This window comes from Lagenorhynchus albirostris, chromosome 2, assembly GCF_949774975.1.
Source record: "Lagenorhynchus albirostris chromosome 2, mLagAlb1.1, whole genome shotgun sequence".
Classification (NCBI taxonomy): Eukaryota; Metazoa; Chordata; class Mammalia; order Artiodactyla; family Delphinidae; genus Lagenorhynchus; species Lagenorhynchus albirostris.
Window position 1 is genome coordinate 90,127,143 of NC_083096.1, and position 11,323 is coordinate 90,138,465.

Sequence of the window (11,323 nt, forward strand, 5' to 3'; positions counted from 1 at the left end):
CCCCATAGCAGGACCTGACATGTATTTACTTGTCCTTCCTGACTTGTCCATCCAACCTGCTCCTGTTCCCTCCCTCCCACCAACTACCACGAGCCCTCTGGGGCTATAGCTCGGACTCAAATCGTTCTGGTTAGTGCTGTGGTTCAACCCTTGTGAAACATTCAGACTAAACTCAACACCCTAAACCCCAAAAGCTGAGCGCCAGAGGCTAGAAAAGTTAATACGATACAGAGCTTATCTTCCAAGAACTTTAAACTATGATACTAAGAACACCTATTGATCATACTAGCTAATACCACGTGACAAATTCAACTGCCTTCAAGATCCAGACGGATGATATAAACGGCTGAAGCAGCCCGATGGAAGCCAATAGGACATGGTGGGGCCTGGGGACCAATTATGGATCAACATTTCCTATTTCCAAGTGGGCCAAAGAAGAAACAGCTGCTTCTAGCTGCCTTTTATGGCATTTTCTGAGTTTTCACTAAGTGCCAGGCACTGTGTGAAGTGTTTTCGTGCTTTCTTTCATTTAACTCCCTCACGAATTCTGAGAGATTAATATCGTAGGAGACAGATTCTAAGGTTACCCCCATGATCCCCATATCCCCACGTTCATTCCCTTGTGTAATCCCCTCCCCTCGGGTATGGGCAACACCTGGGACTTGTTTCTAATGAATGGAATAACCAGTATGCCAGTATCTAACCAATATTGGCAAAGGTGATGGGATGTCCTTTCCATGATTGCGTGTCGTAAAGACCCAGTCTCACCAGCAGACTGGTGCTAGAGACTTCCTTTCTCGCTGACTTTGGAGATGGAAGCTACCATGTTCTGAGAGGGCCTATAGAGAGGGTGTCATGGCAAGGAAGGGTGGCCTCTAGGGATTGAGAACAGTTCCCGCCCCCTCACCAACCAGCAAGATTTCAGTCTTTTACCGCAAGGAGATGAATTCTGCCAACAACCTGTGTGAGCCTGGAAGTGAATCCATCCTCGCTAAAATCTCCAGATGAGGATGCAGCCCTGGCAGGCACCTTGACTGCAGCCTTGCCGGGGACCGAGCTAAGCTGTGCCCAGCTCCTGACCCATGGACGCTGCGGAGAACAAATGTGTGCTGTTTTAAGTTGGGAAGTTTGTGATAATTCGTTATGAAGCAGTAGAAAACATTAATGGCAATATTAGCCCCATCCTACCGATGAAAAACCTGAAGCCCAGAGGCTGATCAGAGTCCCCAAATTAGTATAAGGCAAAGCAGGGACCAGAGCCCCGCCTCCAGCCTCCTGGGGATGACGTTCTCTCCAGGACCCGACGTTCTCTCCAGGACCCAGCCTGCCACGCTGGTCATTGTTCTCCCAGTGTCCACCTAGATACAAGAGGAATAATCTGCATGGTATTGATTGAAATATTGTTTTTCCATTTCAATTCAACAGCCTGTTGAACCCTTACTGTGTGCCCCGCACTGTGCCAGGTGTTGGGGATACAGCGGTCAGCAGTGCAGACACAGGGTCTCCTTTCAGGGAGAGGCTGGAGCAGTGGAGGATGTAGACAATGGACAAGGGATATCGCTGTGATGAGGGTTACAAAACGAGGAGGGATGGGATGTGCTGGGAACATGTAGTGGGACAGCCAGCCTCAGCAAAGGGCCAGGGATAGTGTCCATGAGGAAGTGACATGCAGGTCCCTTGGGGGTGGGCTTGGTAGGGAGTCAGCCTCTGCATTGCAAGTGAGTGAGTGAGTTGGCGAGCTTTCCTGATCGAGGGTTCCCAGGGAAGAGGCCTCTTCCAGCAATGTGAAGTCACCCTGTTTCTGTGCACTGGCTTCCAAGACACCTTGTCCCAAGGACCCAGGGTCTGTCTGACTGGCCTGTGACGTCCAGGACCTCAGAGCACTACTTCCTGGATGTATCATGGGTAGACAGGGTAGGCGTGAAAGTTGCTTAGCCATCACTCTCATCCCTTAAACATCCCCAGACATCTGGCAGGGGAAGAATGACAGGTGAGGGCTGGAGGCAAAGCAAGCAGATAGGGGAGGGGGGAGGGTATGAGCAGAGGCAGAGAGAAGGAATTAGAAAGCCCCCCCCCCCGCCCCCACCACGGGCCCAGCTGCAATCTGTGATGACTCAGCAGAGCCAGGAGTCCTTGCCAATGAGCTTGCAGGATGGTATCAGGGTCCCGGCAGGAAGCAGACCACATACTCAAACTGGACCATTTGACGAGCATTCAATAAAGAGATTCTTTTCAAAGGTAAGGGCAAGCTGTAGGAAAGGACTGCAGGAACCTGGACCCACAGCAACCGTCTGTTCCACTGCTAAGCCTGACGGGGCCGGGGCGGTGACCAGAAAGGGCCTGAGAGGAGAGGCTGCCTGAGAGTATCTAAGGCCTCAGTTGAGGGATGCAGCCAGACAGTGGCAACCCCACAGGCGGCATTAGGGGGAATAAGTGCCCTTGTTCTCTCCCCTCTCTGCCTCCCATAAGCTGGCGGTGCTCCCCACTGGTCAAGGCAGAGAGCTAAGTGTACCATTGAAGCAGTCCCACCGGTCAGCCTCCCAGGGCGCTGCAGAACAGCGTGGAGAAGCTGGGGAACAGACCCGGAAGTGAGGAGAGGCCCAGACCCAACTCCACTCCTTCCCAGTGGGGGAGTCTGGACAAGCCACTCAACTTTCCTGGGCCTCAGTTTCCTTCTCTGTAAAAAGGACAGTGAGTGTGTCCCGAATTTGAAATTCAGTGATGGATTTAAGAATTCCAGCTTGGAGCCCCGCAGGCATTGGCTGGCTGCCAGCACTTGGTTTCTAAGAGGCAGCAAAGAGAACACAAAATCGAGGCCACTGAGGAGCCAGACACCCTGCACATCCATCCCAGAAACCCTGGGCATCCAAACGCTGCACTGTAAGAGCCTTGATCAGCACGTCTTGGAGGCCCTGCCAGGACTGGAACCCGGAAACTCTCTCTCTCTGCAGAGGCCTGAGTGGCACACATGCCCCCCCACACAAACACACACACACACACACACACACAAACACACACACACACAGCAGCTGCAGGAAGGGCAGTGCCTCGCCTCCTGGCCCCTCTGGAGAGAAGCAGCAGTAGGCCTGTCGCAGCCCAGGATCTGCCCTCGGTATGGCTGAGGTTGGTGGAAGGACAGACAGCAGGACCGGGCCCCAAAGAACTGCCCATGGAGCCCAGCTAGAAGGGAACTTGGCAGAACAAGTGCACCTCCCTGTGTGGAAATCCTTCCAGGCACCCTAGACACGAGTCGTTTAGGTGGGACCCCAGCTGCAACAGGGAGGGAGCTCACCACCTCACAGGGCACCCCGGGCAGCCACCTGCCCCTGGATATCCAGGCCCCGCCAGGACAGTCTTCGGAGCCTCAAGGACAGACTCCAGGCCCCCACCCCACCTCTGTCTGCCTGTGACATTGCTTCCGTGCCCAGAACAAAGGCAGCGGATGAAACCCACAGCCCTCTGCCCTTTATTTCTTTATCACCTGCATTTCAAGTTCACAGGAAGAGGGTTTCAAAGCCTCAGAGTCAGGATGGCACTGCGGTCAGTATTTTCAAAAGAAAGGAAACCAAAAAGGATCACAGAACTGCAGGTATAGCAGATTAAGGCCCTGGGAAGGGGCCAGGGGGCAGGGAAGGGTGTGCATGCGTGCGCGGGGAGCCCACTGCTTTCCCAGCTCTCCAGGGCAGGAGAGGGAGAAGGGGCAGAGAGGGAGGCCGCTGAGCGAAAGGAGAGCAGGGCTGCCCCACTGCTTTTTAGGTTGAGGGGGGCAGCTCGCGTGGCCAGGGCACTGGCCAGCTCTTGCCTCCACTGAGACAGCCCCTAACGTTCGCCCTGCTCCAGCCTCGCGCCACGGTGGCACGTTTCCTTTTGCTGAGCGACGCCATCTCTTGTGCTCCTGGAGGCTCAGATGCATCCTGAGCTCAGCGTGGGAATCGTTGTGTCCACATCTCCGATGAGGCTGTGATTGAATCTACCACATTGCTCATAAAAAGTGTGGGCCATGAAGTCGTTTGTTTTACTGCCTGTGTTTTCCTTTTGCTTCATTTTTCTGGTTTCTTTTTCATTGACTTTATCTTGTGTATTGAATGAATCCTTTTTAGAAAAAAAACTTTTTTAAAGTTGTGAAATGTTTTTAAAATATAGAAAAGCAGAGGGAATTACAAAATGAACCCCCTAGTACCCACCTACCAGCTTTATCAATTCTTAACAGATTGCCACAGTTTTTCCTCATTTTGTTGTGGTTAGATACACTGACACAAAATTTACCGTTTTGACCATTTCAATTTCTTTTAGAAATATAACGTTATACATACAGTTAAAGGGCCCTATGACCTCTCTCCCACGCCCTTCCCTTCTTCCCTAGAGGTACCCACTATTCTGAATTTGATTCCCCTATAAAAGTGATACATGGGTATTGTAAAACAATCCGTATAGTGGAAAAGGGTATAAAGCAAAAAGTAAAAATCTTCCTGCTACCGCCAGCCTTAAAGTCACTCCCCCCTGAAGAAACTATTGTTAAAACCTTCTATGGGGCTTCCCTGGTGGCGCAGTGGTTGGGAGTCCGCCTGCCGATGCAGGGGACGCGGGTTCGTGCCCTGGCCTGGGAGGATCCCACATGCCGCGGAGCGGCTGGGCCCGTGAGCCATGGCCGCTGGGCCTGCGCGTCCGGAGCCTGTGCTCTGTAACAGGAGAGGCCACAACAGTGAGAGGCCCGCGTACTGCAAAAAAAAAAAAAAACTTTCTATGAATCTTTCCAGGTATCTTTTAATACATATGAATATATTATTTTGTTTCCTTTCTTTATACATGTGAGCTTACACTATGCATAATGTTCTCCAACATGCCTTTAGTTTCCAGCTGTCACTGTTCCTTGGACACTTTTCTGTTAGTACTAATAAATCTACTGTGTTCTTTTAAACAGCTGCATGAGATTCTACTTTACTTGATAAGTTTCCCATAGATGGGTATTTAGGTGGTTTCCAGAGACTTAGCTATTCTAAACAAGCCTACATTGAACATTTGTGACATATACTTTTGCTCACTTGTGGGAATACTGTATATCTGTAGAATAAATACCTCAAAGTGGAGTTTCCAGGTAAAAAATACTGAACATCTGACACCTTGAAAGATATTGCCAACCCTCCGTCTAAATATGATCAACTCAAACGCCAACAAACAACATGTGAGAGTTTCTGTCTCCCCACATCCTTGAGAACACGACTTTTCATACCACTATTGGCCTTTTGTTTATTTTCTCCTGTAAGCTGTCTGCTCTTACCCATTTTGAACCCTGGCATTTTGTGGGCTTACTTTTTACATTTGAATCTTTGATCCACCTGGAATTAATTTTAGGTGCTGTGTGAGACAGATACTCTTTTCGATGAACATTTATTGAGATTCCTGCTCCATAAGTAGATTGAATTAAGTACTGACATGAAAGGAAAAGCAGATTTCTCTTCATTCCGAACAGGCCACAGCTACGTGGTTTTGCCTCCCCACTTAGAACTAGCTGACATCAAGGCTCTAGGTTAAGAAATGGACCATCCATAGTGGATGGGTAAACATAGAGGCTCTGCAGACATTCAATCACTTCGTTGTTCAACAAATAGGCAGTGGTGGATTCAGTCACTGGAACTTTGGTTTTTTCCTGAGGAGAGGTGTATTGCATGTGGGAAGAGGGGTACACACGTATTTGGTAGCCAGAGTAGACCGCGGCCAACTGCAAAGAGTCCACCCAAATCCATTTTCTCTCTTCCATTATAACGGGCTTGAAGCTGGGCACATGGCTGCCTGACTAGGGACAGCGTTTCCCAGCCCTGTGCATTTAGAAGGGACCATATGACTACATTCTCACCAGGGGAATGTGAGTAAAGCTGACATGAGCCCCTCCAGATATAATGGTTTTAAAACATGACACAAAGTCTTTGACTCTGTACCTGCCAAGTGGTGGGTGTCTATGACCCCTCTATTTGAACCTGGGCAGTCTTCACCCAAGAGGAAAGTGGGAAGCAATGTGATTTCTGAGGCCAGAGCATAGAAGGCTAGGCAGCTTCTACCTTGTGGGAACACTCGCTTTTGGCGCCCTGAGCCTCCATAAAAGAAGTCCAACTCCCCTGAGGCCACCAAGTTAGAGAGGCCCCATGTCAGTGCCCTGGAACAAGCCCTGCTGAGCCCAGTCTTCTAGCCAAGCACCAGGCAAGTGAAGGTGTCTCCTGACAATTCAGCCTCCAGCCATCTGAGTCACCCCCAGTCACCTGAGTCTTCCCAGCTGAGGCCCCAGATGTTGTAGAGCAGAGAGACAAGCCATCCTCCCTGAATTCTGTCCAAAATCCCCAGCATTCCTCACGGACCCACAGAACCGATGAGGATAATGGAAGAGTTGATATTTTATAGCACTATTTTGGAGTGGTTTGTTATTCTGTAGTAGATAATTGGAGCTAAGCCAAAGCCTAGAAAACTCTTCCCCCTTTCTGCTGACTCCAACTCAGATGTGGCAATGACCCAGCCTCAATTATGCAGATGACGACTCCTAGGAATGACAGAGCCACAGGATGGAAGGAACTTGGGTCCCCAAAGGACCACGTGGAACACTGCCGCTAGCTGATAAGAAACACTCACCTTGAGGGTTATACGTGAGAGAGGAATACATGTCTTTATCCCTTAAGCCAAACAAATAATACATACTGTACACCTGAAACTAACACAACATTGTTAATCAACTGTACTCCAATATAAAACAAACAAACGAACAATACCATACAAAGATATAGTAGTGAGCAAGGTACACTGGTCTGGGGAGGAGGGTGGAGGGAGGCGTCACAACAGCAGATCAACCCCCCCCAAAAAAACAACGCGACAGGTTTTTTTGTTTTTGCGGTACGCGGGCCTCTCACTGTTGTGGCCTCTCCCGTTGCGGAGCACGGGCTCCGGATGCGCAGGCCCAGCGGCCATGGCTCACGGGCCCAGCCGCTCCGCGGCATGTGGGATCTTCCCAGACCGGGGCACGAACCCGAGTCCCCTGTATCAGCAGGTGGACTCTCAACCACTGCGCCACCAGGGAAGCCCCTGCAACAGCTTATTTAATGACAGTTGTAATCAGTTCTTAGCAGAGATATACAGGGAGCTGTAAAAACAATTCACAGGGGCTCTCACCCAGTGTGAATGGACATGGAAGGTAGCCCTGAGGAAGTGATGCTGCTTTGAGACCAAAAGGGTGAGTAGAAATTAAGTAGGATGATAGGGAGGGAGGAGAGGAAGAATGTTCAGCCGCTGAGGGTGGGTGGAGCATGTGCAAAGGCTCTGAGTCAGGAAGGAGATGGTGAGTTTGAGGAACTGGAAAAAATAAAAGCCAATGTGGGTCTTGTGGGTCAGGCTGAGGATTTCAGATCTGACCTCTAAGAAATAAGAATCCATGGGATAATTCTCCAGCAGGAGAGTGACTTGATCAGGTCAGCCTCTGGAAGCTGTAGGGGGAAGAGACCAGGGGCAGGGAGACCAGGAGGAAGCTGATGAAGACCCTGTTTGTGGTGGGGGCAGTGGAGAGAAGTGATTGGGTCTGAGAAATATTTGGGAGGCGGTCAATAGTATTTGGAGGGTAGAGGGAGCTTGTTGAGAGAGGGAGGAGTCAAGGATGAAATACCAGGGAGATATCTGGTCTATGAGTAAGCTATGATGTCATAGCCAGAGGAAATCTAGACATGGCTAAGCCCAAAGGTAGCTCAGAGCAGGAGAACGGGGACTGGATTTGTTGGTGGGTGCCTTTGAACAAGTCATTTCTCACATCTTTATATCTTTTCTATAATATGGAAACAACCTACTGCACAGGATGGCTGTATGTGTAAGGACAATGGCTGCCCCCATTCACCCAAAAACACTTAGTGAGTGGAGCCTACGATGTGCAGTCAATGAGATAAATACATAAAGTACATGGTGTGTTAGTGGAAGTGCCAAGGAGAGCAAATAAAGTAGGGAAAGGAGACAGAAGGAAGAAGCAAGCTTTTAGATAGGATGTTTAAGGGGTACACTCATGAACAGGTGATCCAGGTTCTGTGGAACCTGAGGGAGGCTCTCCTCTAGAAGATAAAAATTAAAACATCTTATTTATTCAAATTTCACAAAGATATGTGGCCATATGAGTAGATTTCTAGGGCTTGGAACGGGCAGCTGTGAGTAAGGGGACCCAGAGCTTAAGCATCAAGCGTTGCTCAGTAAATCCAGCTTCGCTCATGAGTAACAGAGCTGTGGGAAGGGGAGAGGAGGACTGTGGGTGTCACCAAAAGAACCTGTTTTATGACACTTATGGTAAGTCATTCAACTACTCTGACCCTCAGCTTCCTGATCTGTAAATGTCCTTATAAAGTTTTAAGGAGTGAATAGAGGCATATAAATCAAGTTCCTGGCTCATAGTAATAAGTGGTCGCTATTACTTTAATTTGCATTCCTACCATGGAGAACCATGGTCTCAGCCTTGGGGAGGGACCAAAATAAAAAAGGGATTACGAGCCCCAGTGGCAGGCAGGCCCCACGCTGCCTGTGAATGCTGGGGTCAGTGGCTCCCCTGTGGACCTGGCATGCGGCAATGGCCCTCATGTGCTACACTCTGGGGAACAGCCTTATGGAGATCACACATCTCACGAAGGCCTAGCTGTCCCTATGGACTTGGATGCGTGAACAGGATGAACAGAAAGAGAGGAGGCTAGACACATGGCTGACCTTGTATCCTTTGCACGACCATTACACCTGTCCTCAAAGCCTTCTCTCTCCTGTGCACAATGGCATCTCTTAAGGAAAAACTGATTGCGCTGGTCGCAGAAGAGGCAACGGTCCCAAATAATAAAATCATTGTAGTGGGTATTGGACATGTAGGTATGGCATGTGACATCTGCATTCTGGGAAAGTCCCTGGCTGATGAACTTGCTCTTGTGGATGTTTGAAAAGATGAACTCAGAGTAGAAATGATGCATCTGTAGCATGGGGACTTCTTTCTTCAGACACCTAAATTTGTGGCAGATACAGTTTACTCTGTGATTGCCAATTCAGAGATTGTGAGGGTAGCTGCAAGTGTGCGCCAGTGAGAAGGAGAGAGTCATCTTAATCTGGTGCAGAGAAATGTTGTCTTCAAATTCATTGTTCCTCAGATCATCAAGTACAGTCCTGATTGCATCATAACTGTGGTTTCCAACCCAGTGGATATTCTCACATACGTTACCTGGAAAGTGGGTTACTTGAGCACCGCGTGATTGAAAGTGGGTGTCAAATGTGGGTTCTGCTAGGTCTCACTATCTTATGGCTGAGAACTTGGCATTCATGCCAGCAGCTGTCGTGGATGGATTTGGAGAGAACATGGCAACTCAAGTGTGGCTGTTTGGAGTATATGTGGCCAGCGTTTCTCTCCGGGAACTGGGTCCAGAAATGGGAAAGAACAAAAATAATGAAAATTGGAAGGAAGCGTGCAAGACAGTGGTGGAAAGTGCATGTGAAATCACCAAGCTAAAAGGATAACCAGCTGGTCTATTGGATGAAATGTGACTGATCTCATTGAATCCATGGTGAAAAATCTATCCAGGATTCAACCAGTGTCAACAATGGTGAAGGGGATGCAGGGCATTGAGAACGAAGTCTTCCAGAGCTGTTCACATATCCTTAATGCTCGGGGGTTAACCAGTGTCATCAACCAGAAGCTGAAGGCTGATAAGTTTGCTCAACTCAAGAAAAGTACAGATACCCCGTGGGACATCCAGAATGACCTATAAGACCTGTGGCTTCTGAGTTCTAGGTTGTAGAAATTTTACAACTCCAATGTGAGGGACTTCCCTGGCAGTCCAGCGGTTAGGACTCTGCACTCCCACTGCAGGGAGCACGGATTCCATCCCAGTCGGGGAACTAAGATCCCGCATGCTGCGCGGAGGGGCCAAACAAACAAACAAACAAACAACAACAAGAAAAACTCCAATGTGATTAGCCATGACCCTTTGGTTTTCATCCACGTACATGGATCACAGTTTCCTTTTCTCTTCCTAGATGTGTGAATTCAGGTTCACAGAATCAAAGCCCATGTTTGGTTTTATGTTTGCAATAGGAGCCCTTGAACTAAGAATACTGACTATTAAAAAAAGAAAAAGAAGACATGAAGGAAGGAAGGATGGAAGGAAACAAAGAAAGGATGGAGGCTGGGGGCTTGGACAGGTCCTGATTCCAATCCTGCCTCTGCCAAACTGTGGCCATGGCTGGTGGCTTCACCTGCTTGAACTGCCGCTTCCTCGGCCGTCACACGGCAGGACAGTCCTGATACCGCTGCACAGGGCGGGTTGTGAAGACATGATGTGCAGGCACGCACGGAGTGAGGGGCCACTGCCCCGCCCTCCTCCTCTTCCAAGTCAGACACACAGTCTGGGACCTGTACCGGGAAGAGACGAGGCTGTGACGACGGCCTTGGGCACCTGGTGACTGAAACTTCTCCCGCGCCCTGGGTGCGGGGCTGCCACAGCAAATGCTCTCAGGCATATAACGAAGCAAGCTTGACTCGTGGTGGGTGCTGGTGACGTTCGATGACCTAAAACAATGAAACCCATAATCAGAGAGTGCTCGGACTTGGCTGCTGTGGGTTTGTTTGCCCACGCACGAGGTTCAAGCATCTCGCTTGGAGTTACATCGGCTGTTAGCCCTCAATTCTGTTGCTAAGAAATTATGAGCCAAATGATGTTTCCAAAAAATAACCACTACAGGATGTTTCAGAATAGAACCATAATAACAGCCCAAACAGAACGGATATGTTGTTGTTGATAAATCCTTATGAAGAGCCCAGGAATGGGGTGACGGGGGGGATAGCCTGGCCATACACCTTCTATGGAAATTACTGGTTCGCCAAGGTCTTGAATATAACAAAATAAACTCAGGGATAAAACTGTAAGCGACATAATATAATGTCTTCATGATTCTGAAATCCATCAACCAAGATGTATTTGTTGGGGGCCTATGTGCCTGTTCCGGGCATGTTTATGACCATCTTAGCCACATTAAGTTGCAGGCAGTGACGAAGTCTGCCATAGCTGTAACCACCCCTGTTTGGCAGGGTGCCTGTGTGTCACAGTTGATTAAGTGACTTAACAGCCGTTTGCAGCCACCTCCTCCACTATTGCTCTGTTGCTGGGGCAACAGGAACCAGTCAACTAACAGAAGCCCATGTTAGAGCAGGACAAGAGATTCCATCAACAGGGAAGTCAGAAAACAGGGCCCTTGCGAGGAACTGACTGTCATCTGGTGCCTAGACCAGTTCTGCCCGTGGGATTTTCCTGGGAAGATGCAGCCATCCTGCTGCGGGTCC

The 11,323-nt window shown here is 49.2% G+C and overlaps 1 pseudogene; it reads left to right on the forward strand.

The window, feature by feature from the left end:
* Positions 1-8,771: 8,771 nt before the first annotated feature.
* On the forward strand, positions 8,772-9,782 carry LOC132516036 (L-lactate dehydrogenase B chain-like; annotated as a pseudogene).
* Positions 9,783-11,323: the final 1,541 nt, after the last annotated feature.